Genomic DNA, 11,396 nt, shown 5'->3' on the forward strand with positions numbered 1-11,396 from the left:
CACTTCACGGTCATTTGCATGCATTTCGCGGTCAATTCGCTTCAAACCATGATCATTCCCATGCATTTCACGGTCGTCCTAAAGAATTCCGTGTTGATTCACGGTCATTTCGAGGCATTTCGCGGTCAATTCCCTTCACTTCACGATCATTTGCATGCATTTTATGGTCAAATCACTTCAAACCATGATCATTCCCATGCATTTCACGGTCATCCCAAACAATTCCGTGTTGATTCACGGTCATTTCGAGGCATTTCGCGGTCAATTCCCTTCACTTCACGGTCAGTTGCATGCATTTCGCGCTCAAATCGCTTCAAACCATGATCATTCCCATGCATTTCATGGTCGTCCCAAACAATTTCGTGTTGATTCACGGTCGTTTCGAGGCATTTCGCGGTCAATTCCCTTCACTTCACGGTCATTTGCATGCATTTCGCGCTCAAATCGCTTCAAACCATGATCATTCCCATGCATTTCACGGTCATCCCAAACAATTCCGTGTTGATTCACGGTTGTTTCGAGGCATTTCGTGGTCAATTCCCTTCACTTCACGGTCAGTTGCATGCAACTGACCGTGAAGTGAAGGGAATTGACCGCGAAATGCCTCGAAATGACCGTGAATTAACACGGAATAGTTTGGGATGACCGTGAAGTGCATGGGAATGATCATGAATTGATGCGAATTAACCGTGAAATGCATGCAAATGACCGTGAAGTGAAGGGAATTGACCGTGAAATGCCTCGAAATGACCGTGAATCAACACGAAATAGTTTGGGATGATCATGGAATGCATGGAATTGTCCGTGAAGTGGAGGGAATTGACGGTGAAGTGCATGGAAATGACCACGAACTGATTAAAATTGACCGCAAAGTGAATGAAATGGATTTTCGACCATCGACCTGATGGAATCTTGGAAAATAACTAGGTTAGTTGGCTAAAGTATCTTCTCCTACCCCAAAATCATATAGGGTCTTTCAAGTAACTAATTTTGGTTTAGAAGATATTCTTGTTAAATGAATAGAGAAATAAATGAAAAAAAGAGAGAATTTTTTTTATATGCTTATATATATATATATATTTATATAAATATGTATTAGAGAAAATTATAAGTAAAATAAAGTTCTCCATGTAAAAAATAAAAAATAAAAAAATAAAAAAATTTGTATAGACTTTTATGGACTACAGTTATGGCTACAGCTATAATCTGTAGCTATATCTTCGATACATATCAAATACACTTTGATTAATCGAAAATTGCAGGATTTTTTATGCAAAGTTGCTGGACAGTTTTGGACCTTTTTCGATTAATCGAAAGACATTCGATATATCGAAGTACATATCGAAAGACCTTCGATGTATAGTAGAGGATATATTGAAAAAGCATTGGCTGCGGTTATCTTTACGGTTATAATCCGTAGCCATAGATACCAGCTCTTTTTTTCCCTGTTGTAATCCCCACCGCCTTTGTGGGTCCTTTTATGAGGTATGTGTTATATCCAAACCGTCCATCTATTTGGCGAACTCGTACCGACGCTTGGGAAGAAAAATAAGATAGATTTAGCTATCAAGTGGACCACACTGTAAAAGGCAGTGGAAGATTGAACGTCTACCATTGAAACTCTTTTAGGGTCCCAGAAGTTTTGGATCATTACAAAATTTGTTTTTCCTCTTCATCCAGGTCTCTGTGACATTATGAATATATTGGACGGAAAATAAATGTTATGATGGGCCCTACAAAATTTTTAACGGTGAAAATCAATTTTCCCGTTGCTCTTTGTGGTGTGGTCCAGTTGATCTTTGGATAGGATTTTTTTTTTTTTTGATAATGCTCCCAAATCATCTCGAAATATGGATGAACGTTGTGGATATAATAAATACGTAACTGTGGGGCCCATGTAACTTTGATATCTTTTGAACCGTTCGTACAACTCGGAGTTCGAGGAGTGTCAGCGCTCGTCTTCGAGCACCACATATCCGCTTGAAGGAACAAGCAGGGGCATTTTCGACCTTTGGCAAGCCTTCCGTACAGCTGGGGCGTATTCTCGCAAAGGAAAATGAGGTGGGCTTAGTCTCCTAAATGGGCCATAAATGGGTCGTACAGTCGCAAATTTCTAAAAAAGGAAAAGGAATACCTACAGTTGAAATGTTCCTGTGCTCCACCTTGATCCTTGATGTTTATATGCCATCCAAAGCATTTATAGGGTCATTCCCATTGCGATGAACCTGAAAAACAAAAAATGTAGACTGATACAAAACTTTTAGGCCATGCAAGTGTTTTAACGGTAGTCTTTTAATCCTCACTGTTTCCTTCCGTGTGTCTCACTTGAATCTTGTATCTTTCTAATTTTTTGCCTCGTGTCATAATATGAGCTCACAAAATGGATAGATGGGATGGATTTCTAACAAATATTACAGTGGGCCCAGCTAACTTCCCAACAGTGACTTCTGTTCAAAGGTTTTGCAAAAATCGCGTCCAGAAGAAAGAAAGCCCCTGCGACTGACATTAAGACGGGTTTTCTGCCTTAGAGGTTTGATTCTTGAAAGGGGATAAACTTTTTAAAACAAAGGAGAAGCTTAATTTAATTATTTTTTTAAGAAAAAAAAAAAACAGAAAAAAGAAAAAAGAGGGGAATCTAATTTTGAATAATATTTGGGTCAGATAGACGGACAGGCTTTTTGAACAGCTAAGTCCAAGCCCGGCCCAATTATGAAACGGGCTAAAATTTAGAGCTTGAACACAATCGATGGGCCAGATATTCCAACCCGAGTCCAGATCGAGATGGGCCAGCCCAGCCCAGCCCATCGACAACCCTACTTGAGAGAGGAGTTATATCATACTCAACAGCTTGTACACGTCGAATACAATAAGTTAAATTAAATAAATAAAAATGTGGAAACCACTCTTTATTAGTCAATTCACAACATTACATTAATTGTGACTAATGTTTTTCATATCATTGTTCTATAATGCATTATGTTGGGATTTGTGCTGCGGAATCACATAGAGATGGATCTAAGATAGCAATCCAATGGCACTAAGCAAACACAAGAGGACGTAAAGATTTAACGTGAAAATTTTCGGTAAAAAAATCACGACACAAAGCGACAGAATTCCACTATGAAAATAAAAATTACAAAGAGAAAAGACTTACTCAATTCGAACAACCTCGAACCTCACCCTTTGAAACCCTATAACCCTTTCTGGAAAATCTTAGAATACCTTTAGAAAGCCTTAGCATGCATGAGAATGGCCCTAGGGACTCCTGTTTATAGATGGGTAACCCCACTTACGCACCTCTCTAGAAACCGCTTCAAATTTACGCAGTCCGTGCATAAACCGCGTACCGTCTGCTTAACCGTCAACTGGTTGAGCCTAGGCTTCGACTGGTCGAAGGACCCCTTTGACTGGTCGAGCATATCCCTCAACTGGTTGAGCGCCTCGGAATTTCTAAATACACCGTTGTTGGACTTCGAGTTAAACTATCTTCGACCAATTGAAGAGACCTTCAACTAGTTGAGTCAATCCTTCGACTGGTCGAGCATCTCGTTGAACTAAGATTTAAGACATCTGTTTTACAACAATCTCCACTATGTCTTCAATCTTTAACCGTGTAGCTTCTTGACATTTTCTCTTATCTCTGCATCACATCATAGCTTCAATCAATACTTCTCATGCACAATCTATCCTTCTTTTATGCCATCGCCAAGCCCAGAGAAGTCACATAGAACTTGAACTTCTCTGCAAGAGCGACCTTGGTGATCATGTCTTTCGGATTCATGTCGGTTTGAATCTTCTCCGGAGTTATGCCTCATTCCTTAAGCATCTGTCGGATAACATGAACATCCAACTAATTGCTCCACCCGCTAGTACAAACAAGTAACCTAAAGTCGACTTTCTGGAATCCACACCACCTTCGTAATCTGAATCCACATACCCTTCCAACTTTGTTACTGTTTTCTCAAAAGTAAGACGTAGTCTTCTTACCTTAAATGTATCGAAGTAATCATCTCACCGTCATTCAATGTTGCTTGTCGCGGTATTTGTTCACAACACTGATTGCCTGTGAAATACCCGGTCTAATACAGACCATGGCATGCACTGCCAATCGCATTCAAATAAGGCCCATGAGACATATCCTACTTTTCCTCATCTTTTTTGGGACACGTCCTGAGGAAAACTTGAGGAGAGACGTGTAGGGAACGCTCACCGGCTTTGCCTGGTCCATCACATACTTGATCAATACCTACCCAATGTATTCTGCTCGAGATAACCAAAACCAAATCCTCTTTCAATCTCTATGAATATCACCGCCGAGAACCTTCTTTGCAACCTTCTGATCATTCATCTTGAATGTCCTACTTAATCGAGTTTTTAATACGTTGATTTTTAACATGCCATGATTGGCGATCTATATGTCATCAATATACAATACCTAACTCACTATGAATGAATCAAATTTTATACCACTGCCTAGGTGACAGGTCGTGCCACGACCTCATACAAACTTTTTTCTCAGCCCCTTTAACTTCAAACCCCTCTAGTTGCTTCATGTAGATCTGCTCTTTCAATTTCCAATACATAAGTGCAGACTCCACATCCATCCTTCTAGCTCGAGATCGCATTAGCCAACTAACGTTAATCACGAATCTAATATACACCTGCTATATCGCCGGCATGAAATATCTTTGAGAAGCAGATCCATTCTCTCTTGAGCATAACCCTTCGCTACCAGCCTCACTCTATATCTATGTTATATTCTTTTGAAGATTCACCTGCATCCAACCGCTCTCCGGCCCACTGGAAGCTCTACCCACACCCATGTGTTGGTCTGGTACAACGAGCCTATCACATCGCCTATAGTCACCATCCACTTCTTAGCACCAGGCTCTCCTAGAGTCATCTGAATAGAAGACGGATCTCTCTCGTCTATAACGAGAGCATATGCGATATTGGAGTCGTCCATGTACCTCGCCGATATCCTGCGATTATGCTGTGTAATTATTCTCACAGGTGGCTGCTCCACCTGCTCCGTATCTCTATCCACACGTCTTGGCCTTCATGCCCTGCCCGCTCATGTGGCCATGCCCAACATACCACACACATGTAGAGGTGGAATCTGTTATAGCCACTGCAGCTCCACCTTTTGAAGTGCTTCCGATCAACCTGTAAAGGTTACCGAGTTATTGCGCTTTCATGATTACCCGTGCCCCTTTAGATACTTTAAGAGCACCATCAATACCCATGAACATGCACCCTATAGCCTCGAGTGTACCGAGAGAATTCAGGCTCTTCTTCATGTTGGGAAGTGCCTCACCTCAGTCAAGGTACGCTTTATCCCATCAAATATCTTGATATGCACAGTACCAACAGCCACAACATTACAGGTACTATCATTGCACATGAACACCTGTCCACTATCGCACTCCCAGTAGCTGGTGAACCAACTTTGATGAGGAGTCATATGAAAAGATGCCCATGTGTCTAGAATCCACTCGCCCTTACGATCATCGTATGGGCGTCTGATCGTAAACACATACAAGACATCTCGATCCATCTGACGTGGCAGCATTGGCCTCCCTATATGAAGCCTCAGATTCTTCTCTCTTCGAATTAGGATTTGAACAATCCTTTTATATGTGTCCTCCCATCCCGTAATTCCAGCACTTTAAGTTACCTTTGCCCTTGCTCATGGGCTTAGATCTTGACCTTGAAGATCTTGTACCTCGCTTAGAATTTCTACCCCTCGTAATCTGTGCATCTGAAGAGCCCCTTATGGTACCGTTTATCACTCTCATGGCCTTACCCTGAAGGGATGAGGTAACAGTGGTCACACCTAGGGACGAATTCCAAGTGCACAATGAGCCCCTAAATAGCTCATATGAGGCCGACAGAGAGTTCAAGAAAATACATGCCTGGTCTTCATCTTTGATCACTTCCTCCATGTCCAGCAACTTGCAAATTAACCTGTTAAAATTGCTGATGTAGCCATCCACATCGCCACCTTCATGCCATCCTGAAGTCGAGCAACTGTAGCTTCAAGTATAAGCGATTTTCAAGGGACTTTTTGGCATAAAAGTCCTCTAACTTCGCCCATAAACTCGCTGCGGTTTTCTCCCTCAAAACTAGGGGGTGCACATGGTTCGGTTTGATCTGGTTTTGGGGTGAAACTGGAACTGAACCGTTCCCTACGGTTCTAGGATTTTTGGAACCGGAACCGGACCATTAGCACCCTAGAACCGAACCAGAACCGGACCGTGAAAACCGGTTCGGTTCCACAGTTCTGGGCCTTTTAAAGCCCAGTCCAATGGCACTTTTTTAACCGTACTAATACGGATCCAAGGCTCGTGGACAGCACAGTTGGAATTAAACACCTACTGTTGAAAGTATCTTGGGGGCACAAGTTTTTGGATAAAGCTGATATTTGTGTTTTCCCTTCAATCAATTCTGTGATCTTATGAATAAGTTGGATGGCAATTAACCATCACGGTGGGCCCACATGGTGTCATTATCGCCACTGCTTCGTAGCCTTGGATCTGCATCATTTTATTTTGGATTATACCCCAAAAAAAAAAAAAGTTGTTTGCAATCTGTTTTCATACCAATTGAGATTTTTAAAAAAAAAGCTGTTTTCATACCAACTGAGATAGAAAAAAAGTTTTTTTCATACCAACCAAGCAATGCATGCAACAGAAAAGCTGCAAGAATCTAACTGCATAACAGAAGGGCTCTTATCCAAACAGTTGTAATTATCTCTAAGGTGAACAAAAAATCTGATGAAATGAAAGTCAATTGAAAGCAAAGTTTATAAATCCAGCACCAGACATTTTTATCGAAAGCAAAGTTTATAAATCCAGCACCAGACAGCTGCAATGCCAGCAAAGCGACCACCACCACGGCAACACCTAGAGGCTAGAGGCCATTCTCTGAACTTTAGAATAGTAAGAAGCTACAAGTACAAAATGCAATCAAAGTCAGCATTCAGTTGTTCAGACCCTTAGACATGAATGTATGCATTTAGCAATACACACCATCACAAATGCAATACCAATTTGGCATGGCTGGTTCCAAGAGCTTGTGAAAATAGGAAGCACAATGATACATTTCCTCCATCCTGGCAGCAACATCAGAAGGCAACCTTCCAGCTACCATTTCCTTTCTAATACTAGTAAGAAGTTCTGTATTTATGATCCATCATGACAAAACATAAAGCAGGCACTCCAAGATTGTACATGTAGCATATATTAACTCAAAATGGTTTTTGCATTATTCTAAGTCAATAATATTGTATCTACAAATACTCAAAATGGTTCCACCTCATCATGTTCTTACCTGCATCATTATGGTCCCATGATTTAGACCGCCTCATTTTAATAACACAGCTGAAACATTGCATAAATCCAGAGAATCAAACAACTCCTTGAATTGACATACAAAATGCCATGTTTTCTTTCATTAAACAAGTTGAAGTGTAGTGACATTGTAGTCCAATTGAAGCTTACAACCTTCCATCCCTCAGCCCAGAACAACCCGTTTTAGTTAAGGGTGCTTGAAATACAACATAGAAATACGGAATCAAAATCACCTAACTGTTTTGATAGTTTTCATTCCCAATAATAAAACTACATTTTTTTTCAAAAAAAAGTAAGGTAGCGTTTGGTTGCATCATATATCATGATATTTCATGATTTATCTATCCAATTTAGTACAATTTTTCCTATTTCATGAAATAGGGTGCAACCAAACACACCCTAAACCAAAACACAAAAAGAAAATAACTACCTTAACTACCATCTTCAGCTCAAAAAAGATTTGCCCAAAACAGCCATGATTGGTGCGTTTGGTTGCACCAAAATCATGATTTATCAGTCTAATTTGGTCCAAAATTTCATATTCATGAAACAAGGTGCAACCAAACACCCTAAAACAAAATCCACACACCTTAATCCAAGATCCAAAAGAAGACAACTGTCTTGACTACTATTATCAGCTTGGGGAAGATGGCTCAAAACAGCCTCTTCCTCGACCCCGAGAACTCCGTTCTACCCAAACCTGAGAAATGGAGCCAACTAGCATAACATTGCATGTGTATGGAGGCTTTATTATTAGATGCAAATCATTCTAGATGCATTCAAAATACTGGATATAAATCTAATAAAAGAATAACCAAATCCCAAGCAGCATCTTTGAATAGAAAAGTGCAGTAACACATCAAAAATAGTAATACCAAAACAATGTAAGCCAAGGAGAGAGGAAGAACTCACAATGCTACATCCAAGTAAACTCGATATGAAAGTCCTCAAATAGAAGTTAGGGCTGCAAAAATATAATAATTTATTAAAATTAAGAAGAACATAATAACTAGAAGTAAATTATATGACAAAATTATATTGATCAAGAGCTTCAATTTCAGCCGTAGTCTTGAATTGGGAAAGGTGAAGCATGTAACCAATCTTGTGCACAAATTAAGCATTCCACAAGCTTAGGGGTAAGAGAATTACAAAATTGATCTAGAACACGACCTCTAGTACTAAAAGCCGATTCAGAAGCAACGGTAGATAAAGGAATGGCTAAAATATCCCTTGCAACTTGAGAAAGAACTCGATATTTTGAGCTATTCACCTTCCACCAATTCAAAATTTCAAAGTTTGGATCATCCTTTTCACAAGATTCCTCAAAATATTTGTCCACTTCAGACTTGCCTCCATAATTCTCTTTTTCTTCCAAATGTTTTTGAAACTTTGATTTGAGAGAAATTAATTGTTCACTTGTACAAATAATTGATTGGTCGACATCCATGTCAAAAATGGCTTGACTTGAAAAAGAATCAACTGACTGAAACTTTTGATAATCATCATAACTACGATTGAATGTCTCTCTTTTCTTCTTAGTGAGCTCAATCACCATGGCAGGTTCGTAAACTTCAGAATAACAAAACTTCACATATTTTAATTTATAACGGGGATCCAACACAACATCAATCAATAACATTATATTCACCTTGCCAATATTTCCCCAATACTTATCAAATTTAATCTTCATTTTCTTAGCCATGGCATTTAAAGTAGAATCCATACTGATTGACCATTCCGATAAGAAACTTTCAATGGCACAAACTTCATGAAAATATGAATTAGAAGTGACATATAAATAACTAGACAAGCGAACAGTCGCATCATAGAATTTCTGCAAAAATTTTATAAAAACCCGAGCATCATCCCAATCACTAGTGGTAGGCGGTCCATCATGAAGTTCTATGGTGAAATGTGGATCTTCCTCTTCTAATCTCTCAAATGCTTTTGGAACTTTGTTGCAACATTTAGCATGAGATATGTGGAGTTCCACCTAGTTTGAACATCTAGGCACAAACAACTTTTATATATTATTCTCTCTTTCTCTACACATGCCTTGAAATGTTGTTCTCTTTGTGGAGAATTCTTAACATACCTCACTGCCCCACGAATTCGAGTTAATGAATCTTTTAATTCAATTAACTCATCTTTCACAATTAAATTAAGAATATGTACACAACACCTCATGTGAAAGAATTCGCCGCCTAAAATAAAAATATCACTCTTCTTAGACATCTTTCTTTTCATATATAAAATAACAACATCGTTGGAACTTGCATTATCCACAGTAAGCGTGTATAGTTTCTCTATACCCCATTCCATTAAACATGCCTCTACCGCTCGACCAATTTCTTTACCTTTGTGACTAGAAATCACACAAAAGTTTAAAATTCTTTTATGCAATTTCCAGTTTTTGATAAAATGAGCTGTAAGGCACATGTAAGAAAGATTATGCACTGATGTCCATGAATCCGTAGTGAGACAAATTCTTTGATTTGAGTTCACTAATAAATCCTTCAATTTGTTTTTTTCACTCACATACAATGCCATACAATCCCTTGCCATTGTAGTACGTGATAATATTTTGAAATTAGGTTGCATGACGCTACAAAAGTAACGAAATCCTTCATGCTCAACAAACTTAAAAGGCAACTCATCTACGATTATCATTTTTGCAAGTTCTTATTTACATAATTCTTAATCAAATTTCCACACACTAAGGGTACTACCACCATCTTCTGATATTGAATGCATTGATAAAAGTTTTTGTTTCTTGTCTTTATTTTGGGAATTCTCGGGACACTTTGATATATATTTTCTCAAAGTGCTAGTCCCATTCTCACTCAATCATGCATAAGATAAATTACAGTAGTTACATCTAGCCCCTTTCACTTTTCCATCCTCGTCATTTACAATTTTGGTAAAATGATCCCAAACGTCAGATTTACAACCCTTGTCTTTAAGAAGACAAACCTTTGCATGAGATGAAGAATTAGTGATAGAGAGCTCTTGAGGATTATTTGTCTCTCCAGTGACATCTAATAAGAATTAAGATATACAAAAAAAAAAAAAAACCAAAACCAAAATCAATAAAACACTTAACATTCAATAAAACATTGATGTAAGTTGTTTGGTTGCAACCAAACACCCTAAAACATTCAATAAAAACAACGTAAATTATCATTTCATTCCATCTGTAACCGAAATTTTGCATGTCAGAAAGAAGAGACCATACATACAATTTTTGCAAACTTAGCTTAGAAACAAGGGAGAACATGTTAACCAATCATGGAGGAAAAAGCCTTTTCCATTTATCATCCATTCATGAGAATGACAAAACAAAAGAAAGCAGATGATGGCTTAATAACAACACCTTGCTAGCTCTTTGTAAGGCATATGCAAGTATGCCTCAAGATAAAACACTTGTAGCTTCAAAGTTGCCAATGGAAGTACACTTGACTACCATGGCTGCAATCGAGTGTACCGCATTTACCAACTCAAGATCACATCTAAACATAAAATACTACAACCCACACAAAACATTTCTTGTTAAGCCATTTTAACAAAACACAGGAGGCATTACATAACGGCTCTCTAAAATCCAACTATTAGGATCTAAAATCATGTTCAGTTAACATTACAAGTAACAAAAGGCAAAACAAAAACCACCTAAAAAACTTAGTAGTTTTCACAACACAAACTCTCAAAACTCAACCAAACAGATATCCCAATAACTGTTTAAGGCTGTTAGTGATATAACAGGAGATTTCTTGGTATTTAGTGCAATCAAATGCACCCTTCAACCACTAGGAATTTATCTGACTTAGGACTCTAAGTTTTTAGCTTGAGCAAGCAGGCCCATGGTTCAATTATCCAGACCATTGCTCTCATGGACCCTGCCACCTAAAAATTTCTTTGTCAGGGCAGTCCAGAGTTGTAGCCCTTGGAATAGTGGCCCGCAAATAGGGATGTGTGGTAACAGGAAAGCCCGAAAGCGCGTCCCTGTCAGGGGAGATGCCAACCGTCTCTCCTTGCAACGAACGC

General features: G+C 38.9%; 1 pseudogene; it reads right to left on the minus strand.

Annotated features, from left to right (window-relative positions):
- Positions 1 to 11,257: 11,257 nt before the first annotated feature.
- Positions 11,258 to 11,396, minus strand: LOC131238442 (U6atac minor spliceosomal RNA; annotated as a pseudogene).

Source organism: Magnolia sinica, chromosome 2, assembly GCF_029962835.1.
Source record: "Magnolia sinica isolate HGM2019 chromosome 2, MsV1, whole genome shotgun sequence".
Lineage (NCBI taxonomy): Eukaryota > Viridiplantae > Streptophyta > Magnoliopsida > Magnoliales > Magnoliaceae > Magnolia > Magnolia sinica.